This window comes from Saccopteryx bilineata, chromosome 3 (genome assembly GCF_036850765.1).
Source record: "Saccopteryx bilineata isolate mSacBil1 chromosome 3, mSacBil1_pri_phased_curated, whole genome shotgun sequence".
NCBI lineage: Eukaryota > Metazoa > Chordata > Mammalia > Chiroptera > Emballonuridae > Saccopteryx > Saccopteryx bilineata.
The window spans coordinates 18,567,574-18,580,931 of NC_089492.1; the positions used below are offsets into that span (position 1 = coordinate 18,567,574).

At 45.3% G+C, this 13,358-nt stretch overlaps 1 pseudogene; it reads left to right on the top strand.

The window, feature by feature from the left end:
- Positions 1-3,588: 3,588 nt before the first annotated feature.
- On the top strand, positions 3,589-8,253 carry LOC136329735 (tigger transposable element-derived protein 1-like; annotated as a pseudogene).
- Positions 8,254-13,358: the final 5,105 nt, after the last annotated feature.

Sequence of the window (13,358 nt, forward strand, 5' to 3'; positions counted from 1 at the left end):
AGAATGAGGCACGAAGAAAACTAGATAGAAGGTGACGGAGGACAATCTGACTTTGGGTGATGGGTATGCAACATAATTGAATGGCGAGATAACCTGGACATGTTTTCTTTGAATATATGTACCCTGATTTATTGATGTCACCCCATTAAAATTAATAAAAATTTATTTATAAAAAAAAAAAAGAATGGGTCATTGTGCTGTCTCATCAGGCAGAGCTCCCTGAGACTAAATCCTCAGGGCTCCGGAATGGATGGGGACACACAGCTCCTTCTCCAGCCCTTGAGCCTGAAAATTCATCCCCAAGTTATACAATGGCAGAGCCAGTTAAAGAGCAAGGCTGAGCACAGCAACCTGTGGTGCATTTTTTCGTCATCGTAGACTTCTAGAAAGCCCCCTCTCCCGCCTCACTGCCTCCAGCTCATCCTACTGGCTACTCACGGCATCCTGTCCTAGGTGGGGCCGCACGCATCTGGCTCTCCCAGAGTGTTTGGGGAAGAGGACAGACGATTCAAGGCAGCAGTCCCTTTGTTGACTGGCATTCCAGAACAGACCGGCATTTCAGTCTCCAAGGCATCTCACCAGGGAGAGGAGATTCCAGGGCACCAGGCGGGAGGCTAGCCGTGCTCTTCAGCGTCCCAAGGGAGGCGGGTCTGGTGAGAGACTGCTGCCGCCTCTGTCAGTGCCAAAACCACGCATGAGTCCAAGCAGCAGCTGGGCAGCCCCTTCCCGCAGGGAACACAGGAAGATGCCTTTCTGTGTTTTCCTCTTGCTGAAGCCTGGCCACCCGCCCCCACCCGCACCCAAAGTCTTCCCTTGCTAATTCCCAAACCCCTGGCAGATGCCAAGACCAGCAGCCCAAGGTTGCCAAGAAACTTCAGCAAGAGAAGAGCTCAAATAATTTGGGATGACAATTACTTCTCCTTTGGCTGCTGAGTATTAATAATTGTAACTACCTCCTAGGGCTGTTGTGAAGATGAAAGGGCTTATTAAGTAAATGGAAGATCGTTAGAAGACTGTGCCTTAATGAGTGTTAGCCATCATAGCCATAGTAGTCCTGGTATTTGAAAGATCAACAAGAATGTAGAGATGATATCACTGTTTACCTAAGGAGGCAGCTGTGTGCTTACTATTTTTTTAAAATTTAAGTTGTATTTGTCAATTACAGTTTACATTCAATGTTATTCTGTGTCAGTTTTAGGTATATACATAGTGGTTAGACAATCATATACTTTGCAAAGTGTTTCCCCCAATATTTCCAGTACCCACCTGGCACCATACATTATTACAATATTACTAATTATTTTCCCTATGCTATACTTTACAGTACTTTACATCCTTGTGACTCTTTTGTAACTACCAATTTATATTTTTTAAGGAAATTAAGTTTAATGGGGTGACATTGATCAATAAGAGTACGTAGGTTTCAGGAAAACATCTCTATAGCAATTGAACTGTTGGTTGCGTTGTGTGCTTATCACCCAAAGTCAAATCATTTCCCTCACCATATATTTGTCAGTTTACATATGGTAAGATTTCATTCTTCTTTTTTTAATGGCTTAGTAACAATATTACAAGTACCACAGCTTTTTTTACCCATTCATCTATTGATGGGCACTTGGGTTGCTTCCATTGCGTGGCTGAGGTGAATAATGCTGCAATGACCAGAAGGGAGGGACAGATAGGGACAGACAGACAGGAAGGGAGAGAGATGAGAAACATCAATTCTTTGTTGCAGCACCTTAGTTGTTCAGTGATTGCTTTCTCATATGTGCCTTGACCAGGGGGCTACAGCAGTCCTAGTGACCATAGTAGTCCTGGTATTTGAAAGATCAACAAGAATGTAGAGATGATATCACTGTTTACCTAAGGAGGCAGCTGTGTGCTTACTATTTTTTTAAAATTTAAGTTGTATTTGTCAATTACAGTTTACATTCAATGTTATTCTGTGTCAGTTTTAGGTATATACATAGTGGTTAGACAGTTCAGTTCACCGTCTCACATGGGTGCGGTTCATGGAGCCCAAAACAACTCCAACAACTCAAGCCAGCGACCTTGGGCTCAAGCTGGTGAGCTGTGCTCAAACCAGATGAGCCCACGCTCAAGCTGGCAACCTCGGGGCCTCAAACCTGGGTCCTCCACTTCCCAGTCCGACGCTCTATTCACTGCTCCGCCGCCTGATCAGGCCAGACGACTTTATATTATTTGACTGAGACAAGGTGTCACAGCTCTGGATGCGGATATCTCTGCTGGAGGGAACAGACAAAGCCCAGAGAAGTTATGGAAACCAAGTCCATCAGAAGTCAGATATTGATTACAGAATCAGTGGACGTAGGAGAATAAGTGTTATTTGTTTAAAAATATTTTTGAGACTTTGACCCAAAGCCTTCTTTAATAGTTGAGAGCATTGAGGGGTGAGAAGGTTAGACCGACTTTTTGTAAGAACAAGACAGCGGGAGTTCCTGAGAAAGCCGTTGTCTGTGATAGTACACTGTGTCCTCCTTTAAAGAAAGAGTCACAGAACTGGAAGCCCATCCATCCTCGGCTTGTGTGGTTCAAGCCCTGCTAGTTACACAAGTGGGACACAGCCTAGCTTCTTTAAACAGAAGAAAAGCAGATGAGTCCCAGAGAGGCACCTGAGGAGGAAGGAAAGACAGCCAGGATGTATATATGGACCAGGCTCTTCATGTCCCATCACAAATGATAATTATAATGATGGCACTGATGATGCTGATGACACAGTGAACTGGTTATGAGCTGGGGCTCTGGTTCCAATAGTTGCTTGAATATTTATTTTTAGTCAAGTTACCTGCACTCTCTAAGCCTCAGTTTCCTTAAACATGTAAAACCTCGTTAATTATGGTACCTACCTCATAGAATTGTGTAGATTAAGAGAGGTAAAGCCTATATGTTTTTGGACCCAGAACCAAAGTAACTGCTTATAAAATGTTAGCTCCTCAGAGAGATTCATTCCAGTTTTGAGGAATGAAGATGTCATTGTCAGAACTGGTATTTCAAAGCAGGACTCTCCGACTCCACAGCCTGCTCCCAAACTATCCTATGTTGTAGGCAACTGCTGTGCAAAACCGAACGTAGGCGGAAAAGAGATGGAAAAAAGATCGGAGCTAGCTCTGTGTTTCAGGTACTGCTCAAACTCTCACATTAGACTTCCAATTAAGAGAAGACCTCGTTTTATTGCTCTCTGTTTTCTTGTGCTTTGCAGATACTGTGTTTTTTACAAATTGGAGGTTTGTTGCAACCTTGGATCAAGCAAGTTGACTGGCACCACTTTCCAAAGCATGTGCTCACTCGGTGTCTCTGTGACACAGTTTAGTACTCACGGTATTTCAGACTTCTTCATTATTACTACATTTGTTACTGTGATCTGTGATCAGTGATCTTTGATGTTACTGTTGGAGCTGTTTTGGGCTCCATGAACCGCACCCATGTGAGACGGTGAACTGAACTGACAAATGTATGTTCTGACTGCTCCACCCCCTGGCTGTCTCCCACTTCTTTTTCTCTCCTCAAGCCTCCCTGTTTTCTCTGAGACACAACAATGTTGGAACTCGGCCACTTCGTAGCCCTACAATGGCCTTGTAGTGTTCAAGTGAGAGGAAGAGTCTCACATCTCTCACTTGAAATCAAAAGCTAGAAGTGATTAAACTCAGTGAGAAAGGCATGTGGAAAGTTGAGACAGGCCAAATGCTAGGCCTCTTACACACCAGTTAGCCTAATTGTCAATGCAGAGGAGAAGTCCTTGAAGGTAATTAAAGCACTGCTCCACTGGACACTTGAACGATAAGAAAGCAAAACTTGAACGTCATTGCTGATACGGATAAAGTTTCAGCTGTTTGAATAGACAGAGAGAGGATCAGACCGGACACAACTCCCTTGGACCAGAACCTAACCCAGAGCAAGACTCTCAATTTTCTTCAATTCTATGAAGTTGAGAGAGGTAAGGAAGCTGCAGAAGAAAAGTCTGAAGCTAGCACAGATTTGTGCATCAGCTTTAAGAACAGATTCTATCTCCATCACATAAAGGTACAAGGTGAAGCAGCGGGTGCTGATGTAGAAGCTGCAGCAAGATATCCAGAAGATCTAGCCAGGATCATTGGTGAAGGAGCCTACTCTAAACAACAGATTTTCAATGTAGGTGAAACCGCTTATTATTGGGAGAAGACGCCATCTAGGACTTTCCTAGCTAGAGAGGAAATGTCAGTGCCTGGCTTCACAGCTTCAGAGGACAGGCTGACTCTGTTGTGAGGGGCTAATGCGGTTGGTGACTTGAAGTTGCAGCTGTTGCTCACTTACTATTCTGGGAATCCTGGATCCCTTAAGAATTAAGCTCAACCTACTCTTCCTGTGCTCTGTAAATGGGAAAACAAGGGTTGGATGGCAGCACATCTGGTTACAACATGGTTTAGTGAATATTTAAAGCCTGCTGTTGAGACCTACTCCTCAGAAAATAAAAGATTCCTTTCAAAATATTACTGCTCATTGACAATGCATTTGGTCACCTAAAAACTCTGATGGGGATGTACAATGAGATTAATGTCGTTTTCATGCCTGCTAACCCAAAATTCATTTTGTAGCCCATTGATCGAGTAATTTTGACTTTCAGATCTTATTATTTAAGAAAAAACATTTTGTAAGGTTGAAGCTGCCATAGATAGTAATTCATTTGATCAGGGCAAAGTAAATTCAAGCCTTCTGGAGAGGATTCACTGTGCTAGATGACACTAAGAACACTTGTGATTCATGGGAAAGGGTCAAAATATCAACATTAACATCAGTGTGAAAGAAGCTGATTCCAACCTTCTGGGTAACTTTGAGAAGTTCAGGACTTCTGTGGAGCAAGTACCACAGATGTGGGGGAAACAGCAAGAGAACCCGAAGTAGAAGCAGGGCCTGAGGACGTGACTCCATTGTTGTAATGTCATGATGAAACTTCAGCTGATGAAGAGTTGCTTCTTGTAGATGAGCAAAGAAACTGGCTTCTTCAGAAGAAATCTACTCCTGGTGAAAATGCTGTAAAGATTATTGAAATGATAACAAAGAATTTAGAACATAACCCACCTCTCCGGGGTGGGTTTAGTTAATAAAGCACTGGTGTTTGAGAGGATTAACCACAAATTTGAAAGACGCTCTACTGGGGGAAAATGCTATTAAATAGCCTTGCACACTAACCCAGATGCTGTTCCTAAAAGAGTCGATGGCATGGCAGAGTTCATTGTCCTACTTTAGAAAATTGCCAAAGCCACCCTAATGCTCAGTCATCACCATGCCGGGCAGTCAGCAGCCATCAACACTGAGGGTAGATCCTATACCAGCAAAAGATTAAGACTCATTGAAGGCTCAAATGATAGTGGGTTTGTTTAATAAAGTATTTTTAAATTAATAGATGTATATTGTTTAGGCATAATGTTCTTGCACACTTAACAGACTACAGGGTAGCATAAACATAACTATGAGCCCATGTTTAAGCCAGCAATCTTGAGGTTTTGAACCTGGGTCTTCAGCATCCCAGGTTGACACTCTATCCAGGGTGCCACCGCCTGGTCAGGCTGTAAAGATAAATTTTATAAGCACTGGGAAACCAAAAAAAACAAAAAACAAAACAAAACAGCGTGCGACTTACTATATTGTGATACTCACTTTATTGCAGTAGTCTGGAACCCAACCTGCAATTTTTTAAAGGAATGCCTGTAAATTAAAATTTGAGGCCCTGGCTGGTTGGCTCACTGAGAGTACATTGGCCTGTGTGTGTCTCTCTCTTTCTTTCCCTCCTGCTGTCATGGCTCAATTGGAGTGAGTTGGCCTTGGTGCTGAAGATGGCTCCCTGCCCTCTGCCTTAGGCGCTAAGAAGAGCTTGATTGCTAAGTAACGGAGCAAGACCCTAGATGGGCAGAACATTGCCCCCTAGTGGGTTTGCTGGGTGGATCCCTGTGGGGGCACATGTAGGAGTCTGTCTCTGCCTCCCCTCCTCTTACTGGTAAAATAATAATAATAAAATAAAATAAAATTAGAATTTGGCACTGTGGTTGGAATAAAAGACTACATATGTTGCTGAGTTTCTTGGATTCCTTGTGGATGGGACCCCTAAATTTTTAGCATTCTGCTCCATTCACAATGAGAGCCCCAGGGAGAAGCCAGATTGGGACTGACCTTAGAGTGCTGGGGAGAAGAAAGAGAGAATTGGCCCCTGACTTTTAGCTAGGATGCCCCAAGGCAGTCACTCAGCATGTGAGAGCCAGGGTCTGTTTGACAAAAGTCCTCTTTTATCACAAATGAATGGGATGAACCCCACTGGGAGGTGGGGACAGTAGAGTAGAAGGGGGAAATCAGGACTCACTTAGAGCCATGAACACAGAGGAGGGAGATGAAGAGGTCAGAGAAACTGTCATGTGAAATTATGCATCTTACATCCAAGGAACCAGGTTAGATCCAGAAACTTCTAATCTGTGACTCGGGAGATTTGGTGCCTTTCCCATAAGTGTGTGTTTCCCTCAGCTCAGCCTTCATTCATTCATTAAAACAAAAAGACTATGCCAAGTGAAGTTCTAGGTGCTGAGGATGGATAGTGGGTTTTGTTTTTTTAAACATGCACAAAGCTCATGGGTCTTATATTCTAAGGAAGAAGACAGACAACAAACAAGTAAAGAAATAAATATGTAATAAAATGCTGGAATCAGGAGTGAAGGAAAAAACAGGGTAAGAAAAGAGAAAATGTTTGGCAATATCTATCATAAACTGGGCTGGCAGGGAAGGGCTTCCTGGTGGATGCTCTTTGATCAGAGAATGATGGGAATGAGCAGACAGCTGTCCAGGGAAAGAGAACTCCGGGTGGAGGGAGAGGCAAGTGCCAAAGCCCTGAGGCAGATACCTGAGAGGTGTAGGAGGGGCTAGAGCGGTCAGAGCAGAGAAGCTGAGAGGTGCAGGAGGGGCTGGAGTGGTCAGAGCAGAGGCTGAGAGGTGTAGGAGGGGCTGGAGCGGTCAGAGCAGAGAGGCCAGGAGGGAAAGTGTAGGAGATAAATCAGGCAGATAGTAGCCCAGGTAGGATTTGGTTGGGAAGACTTGTGTTCTGACATGAAAAGTCTCACTTCTCATTTTTGTTCCAATAATATCATGCCATCCAAGGTAAACGCCTGAAATTTTCATTCTTCGTGTTCCCAGGGGAACAATCGGTCATCAGTGCTGAAAAGGAGAAAATGAAAAGGAGGGTACCCGGCAGAAGAGGTTTTATTTACATTCCTTCAAGTTTTAAACAAACATGATCCCTGCACCACAGGACAGCTTTAAAGCACAGTAGGAAAGCTGTCTGTTCATTAACACCTCTCTGCTGTGGGGATGGGAAAGGAGGAGGGATGGTGTCAGAGCATTCGAAATAAGCAGGGGCCCATTGACTACTGTCTGAGAAAAGCAGGTGGAAGCAGTGAACATAAACATTAGTGGGTGTCCATGCCTGGGCAGTGGGAGAGGGGGCAGGAGCCCAGTGGCTGGCCTGGGGAAGCCACCTCAGTACAACAGGTCCTCAAGTCATGTCATTTCTTTCATCGTTTTGTTATAACGTGGATGAGAAAAAAACAATCAGTTCCTGGCGGGGGCTGCTGTCTGTGTGGAGTTGGTGTGTTCTCCCCGTGTCTGCGTGCATTCTCTCCTGGTCCCCGGGTTCCGCCCACATCCCACAGATGTGCACGTTAGGTTGATTGGCATGTCTCCATTGTCCCAGTCTGAGTGTGTGTGTGTGTGTGTGTCCCTGAGATGGAAGGGCATTTTCTCTAGAGTGCCCCCCCCCCCATGTCCTGAGCTGCTGGGACAGGCTTCAGCCACCTATCAGGTTGGAAAATCATGATCTTACTTATTTTTATGAATCTTTTGTAAGTGTATACCTAGTTCACGTTTATTTCAGTGTTTAATATCAGAAGTGTGTTGAGTTTTTATTTAGAAGTTTGGTGATTTTTTTGTGTGTGGTCAGAAGTATGCCATAGGGACTTAACTCTGATTTATATCGATTAGCCTACAGTAAAATTGGTTTCATGATATGCCATTTTGCTTCAAGTCACGGTTACCGAGAACCGAAGTGAGCAGTGGCTGTCTGACAAAGTTCCCAGAAAGGGACCACAGGGTGGAGAGGCCGCACGTGAGGAGCAGGTGACGGACGTACAGCACTCGGATAGCAGGCGACATGAAACCGCCTCCAGAGCTTATGAAGCAATTTTACAACAAAAGCAAATGAGCTCGAGCCTCCTGTAGGAGGCAAGTGTCTGGCAAACGATCGATATAATGATCTTGGGAGTCTAACACAGCTAGCGTTAGCCTTTTCCTCCTCATTACTCCCCCTCTGGTAAAAATCTATCCTCTGGATTGTTGATAAGAAACAACTCTGTCTCTAACATCTCAGAATCCTCCCCATACTGTGCTCTTGATGTGGAGGGACCCATGGTATTATAATATCCTTGGACCTTTGAATGTCTGAGTCACCAGGTTGCAATCCTAAAACATGCAGGCTTCTACTGGAACCATTCCTAACCCCAAGTCTACCAAGCCCAGACTCTGGAATTGGATTGCCCTGTCCAGACCTTGGCACTGAATCCTGGCTCTCTGTGCACTGGCTGGGCTTGGATGTACCTAGGTTTCCTCTTTCATAAAACAAGGGAAGATAGTGGAGCGCCGGTTAGAGCTCAGTGTAAATGCAGACACGGAGCAGCGCCTGATCCGGCATCCCTTCATTGGTGTTGGTCATGCATACTCTGCGGAGTATCAGCTTATTGTTTTCTCATATTTTCATTCCTGCCGTCCCTTGTTTCTTTTCTAATTTTTCCTCCGAAGAGTTTGTTTGTTCCTTTTTCCTTATTATCACCATTAATTCTCACTATATCATTATTACTGTATCCCAAGGATAGGCTGCAGACCCACTTGATCTGATAAACATTGTGGAATGGTGCAGACTGGGGTGCATGTGAGGTCAATGTGAAATATTTTAGAAATGACACAGGGCTAAACAGACCTTTTTATAACCCCGGCCCAGAGTGGTCATGGGTGGAGACGGGGACAGGGAGGAAGGAAGGAGAGGAGGAGGGGGGAAAGACAGGAAGATAGGATGAGAAGAGGGTGAAGCAGAGCTTCCGGAAATCCTCAGGGGACATACCCAAAGTTTAAGGGACATAAATGTGGAATTATTCCCAGAGTGCTTTGTCACCTTATGATGGGGAGAAGTTATCCTGGTTGTCACCACTACTCTGGTGTAGCCTAGAATGTATTAATAAGTGTATGCTTCAGGAAGGCCGCCGGAAAGGCTGGGAAGATGTAAACATGGAGGGGGAAGTGGAGACCAAGAGAAAAATGGAAGCGTGGGAGAAACGGGAGGAACAGGTTGATGCCGTGTCCACCAATGGGCTGCAACGGAGGCAGATGAACATTCCCTCACGTGAGAAAGGCAGAAAATGCTCCACTTTTTTGGGAGCAGACACGTCATCTTCCCCACGGCGAGTTCCCATGTCTCTGGCTGGCAGCATTTTTTAATTGGGATATAATTGACAAATAAACTTGTGTTATATTTACAGGTTACAACATAATGACTTGACACTCATATACACTGTGGAAAGATTCCCACCATCTAGTTTAATAACATATCCATCACTTCCCATATTTACCTTCTAATTTTTGGGGGGGCGGGGAGGGGTGAGAACACTTTAGTTCTCTTTTAGGAAACTTTAATAGTGTAATAGAGTATTAGGTATACTCACTGTGTTTATACATTAGATCCTAAGGCCTTATTCATCTTTTTTTCTTTTAACTAAGATTTTAGAGCAGTGTGAGGTTCACAGCAAAACTAGGAAGCGTGAAGGCACTGGGATTCCCGTGTACCCTCTGCCCGCCCCCACGCATGCGTGGCTCCTCCCACTCTCAGCAGCCCCACCACAGAGGGACATTTGTTGTAACTGATGAGCCTATGTTGACACATCATTATACCTCAAGTCCCCGGGCTCCATTCGGGTCCACTCTGGGTGTTATGTCTTCCCTGGGTTTGGACAGGTGTATAATGACATGTAGCCACTGCTACATCATCGGACGCGATATTGTCACCTCTCTGAAACTCCTCCGTGCTTCCCCTGGCCACCCCTTACCCACCCCAACCCTTCGCAACCCCTCGTCTTCTTTCTGCTGTCAGACCTCATGCATCTTAAAACTGAAAGTTTCCACGTTTCTTTTTAAACTAACCTCTCCCTCCTGCCCCCAACCCCTGACAACCATCATTTTACTCTCTGTTTCTGTGACTTGGACTTTTTTTTAAATTAAGATTTCACATATGTGACATCACACGCTGGCAGCCTGTTTTAAATTGCTGGATGGCATCACTAAGAGTGAAAAATCCTCATTTTGGTTTTTAGGTGACACCAGGGACGGCAGGGAGAAGTTTTCACCTGGAACTGGGGAGGCATATATCTGAAACCCAGAAAGAAAAACGAGATGTTACCTGGAGCTAAAGGAACGAGCCACCTGTCTGGGCGGGTACGGAGACGGACCACCAGGTTGGGAATCGGACTGGCCTTATCCCGCTGGGCTCTGTCTGGCAAGCTCCGTCAGCTCGGGAGGAGGCGTGCCTTCACCTCACTCCCTTCAAGCCTGTGTTCTGTACCTGACCCATGGCAGGAAGAGAGTGTTACCCCTGTGTGAACGTGGGCCAATTGCTCATCTCTTCAAGGACCAGAAATTCCTGATCTGCACAATGAGTGATGGAAGAATGTCTTCGGATCAGGTTAGTGTCATTAAACAGAATTCCCTGGCAGCATATTTGAGGACAAAGGTATGAAGAAACAGGAAGAAGGGGAAGAGGTGGTGTGTCAGCTCTGCTCACATCCACCTGCCTCGGCTGGAACAGCTGTTTCTTACGTGCATTAACCTGTTTGCACTGCAGAGTGGTGTTTGGTCTGGAAGCAGCCATCTTGGCTGAGGTTGGAAACCCACTGGCTTCGGTGATGGGATTGCCTCTGCCTCTGGCTTCCTGTCTGTTTCTTAGGGGCGATATGGGAGTTTGTGGTTGGAGATATGAGTGTGTCAAGGATACAAGGGCTTTGGCTGAGAGGACACTCAGGTCTCGCTTAGGAGGTGACAGTGGAAAGTCATGTATCTGCACTGCAGGGCCATTACCCCCTCCTCCTTCACATCCATCTCTCTCAAATGCAGAATTAATTAATCCTTAGGATTAGGGGCAAAGTCCAGTTTGCACGTCCATTTCCTGTTAAGAGTGCGTTATGTAGTCTGCAATGTAATTTTAGATATCACCAAGATACTAGGATAACAGTGGGTGCTGCTAACTGCCCTGATTGAGCTACACATCGCAGGACTGGTTCACTGCAGGGACAGTTCCTGCCAGCATCCAGCTCTCTGTCTCTCCAATCGATACCAGGGCTTCAGAGAGCGGCATATGGTTATAAATGGGTTTACATTGATGAAATTGCTGGTATTCAAAATATGTGGATTCTAGAACTGTTATAACTCTTATAGAAACTTTTTCCATACTTGCAAAGAGCATAACCACGCATGGAACCTGGCGGTGTGCCCCCTCACAGTGGTGCCCACAGCGTGATTCTGAAACTGTGCTTTGTCTAGCAGCTTGTTTAGGGTGGCCCAATTCACCCTCCCAGATGGACAGAATCTCTGCTTCCAGAGCACTGTCACTTGGGTGTATGCAAAGGTGTGGTCACAACAATGAAGAGGGCAAAGATCGGACACTTTGTCCAGTTTACATAGCGAGTTGCATAATTGTTCCTTTGCAATGCTTATTAAACATCTGTGAGTGGCAGACGTTGGTTTGAGGCCTCTTCCCAATAGAACCCAGAAGCAAAGTTTTAGGGTCAGAAACTTAAATCTTTGCTACTCAAAATGTGGCGTGTGCAACTATTGATAGTATCATAGGCCTTACCGGGGATTTTGTTAGAAATACAGAATTGGGTCCACCCCGGACCTACGGAATCAAAATCAGTATTTAATAGGATCCCAGGCAATTCAGGTCCCAGACTTCGTTTACCGCTGCTTTAGATTGTTACTGATGCTAAAGAAATCAGTAGTTGTTATGTATAGATCGGCTTAGGCTAGTTTGCAACAGAGAGAAAGGAGGAGGATTTTCAAGGATATTGTTAGGCTGTGGGCCTTCTGCAAAGCCCTGGAAGGAAGGGACTGAGAAGCAGGGATGAAGTGAAGCTTCGTAGGGCTTTCAGATTCAGAGACTGTCCCAGAAACAAGCATAGCGGAAGTGACGGGACCCCCAGCAAACTGGAGGGTCCATGCCTCTTTCCGAAACAGCTTCCATGACTCAGCTCTGGACTGTGGCCACAGAGGAATGTGGGCCTGGTGTTGGCAGACCATCTGATTTTTGCAGAAGCCCAGAACATGCATTTTAATGGGAAATTCTCTGATTTTCATTCAGGGAGGCTCAGCAGAGTAAATCTAATTCCATCAGCTAATAAAGGCTCAGCTTACTCAGTCACCGACTCCTTAAAAGGGACCACGGCATACCCCCCCCACCCCGGTTTTCTCTGTGTCTCTGTGTCTCTCTGTCTTTCTCTGTCTTTGCCATATGAGGATACACAGTTAGAAGACAGCTGTCTACATACCAGCAAGAGGGCTCTCACCAGACACGGAATGTAAATCTGTAGGCACCCTGATCTTGGACTGCCCAGCCTCCAGGACTGTGAGAAGTAAATCTTGGTGCTTAAGCCACTCAGTCTATAATTAAAAATAGGGGGCGGAGGGACTGTGACAAGTCACGTCTTCTGTTAATCTATTTGTGTATTCTTTTCATGGGTTACTATTAGGGAACATGTAATTTCCCAAATCCATTAGAATAATGATTGTACTTGGGCCACCTGAGCCAAAAGCTCTGAGAAGACATCGCCGGTCTCAGCTGGAGGTGATGTCCTTGGAGGGCGTGCAGCCTGCAGCTTCCCGTGGAGCCAGGTGTTTCTGACGGTGAACCCAGGGGTTTAGAAAACATGCCACCTCACCATCCATTGCTATCTGGTCAGGTGGCCACTGTAAGCTTTGCAACTTGGTGATATACAACTGAGTTCTGAGTAGAGGAATTTGGTTACTAGAGTCTCACTTTTCTAGGGCGTACAAGGCATTGAGGGGGAGCGGTGGCCGGGATGGAGCACTTAGACTGCGAGGTGAACGCAGTGGGGAGTGTGCCTCAGGACTGATTGATTTTCACGACAACCTGCCTTAAAATTACTTGGAATGCATTTTTAAAATGCAGAATCCCAGGTGCGATTACAGACCTACTATATAAAAATGCAGGGAGTAGAGCCGTGAGAAAGCACATTTAACAGATGCCCCAGATCATTTTTATGTCCATT